We start from the raw sequence: 485 nt of genomic DNA, 5'->3' as shown, positions 1-485 counted from the left end.
AGATACAGAATTCTGGGATTCATAGGATTCTGTTCATTTTCTTTGTCATTTCAGCATTTTAATGGTGTCATTTCATGGTCTTCTGGATTTCGTAGTCTCTGGTGAGAAGTCAGCTATACTCTTTACCTTCCTTCCACTGTAGGTAAGGTAATGTGTCTTTTTTTCCTTCTCTCTCTTTTTTTTTTTTTTTTTTTTCAGATGGAGTCTCGCTGTGTCACCCAGGCTGGAGTGCAGTGGCGCAATCTCGGCTCGCTGCAAGCTCCGCCTCCCGGGTTCATGCCGGGTTCCTGCTATTCTTCTGCCTCAGCCTGCCGAGTAGCTGGGACTGCAGGTGCCCGCCACCATGCCCAGCTAATTTTTTGTATTTTTAGTAGAGACGGGGTTTCACCATGTTAGCCAGGATGGTCTTGATCTCCTGACCTCATGATCCACCCACCTCAGCCTCCCAAAGTGCTGGGTTTATAGGCGTGAGCCACTGGGCCTGG

This window comes from Pan troglodytes, chromosome 5 (assembly GCF_028858775.2).
Source record: "Pan troglodytes isolate AG18354 chromosome 5, NHGRI_mPanTro3-v2.0_pri, whole genome shotgun sequence".
NCBI lineage: Eukaryota > Metazoa > Chordata > Mammalia > Primates > Hominidae > Pan > Pan troglodytes.
The sequence above is the reverse complement of the archived record's forward strand: the minus strand, read 5'-3'. Positions refer to the sequence as shown.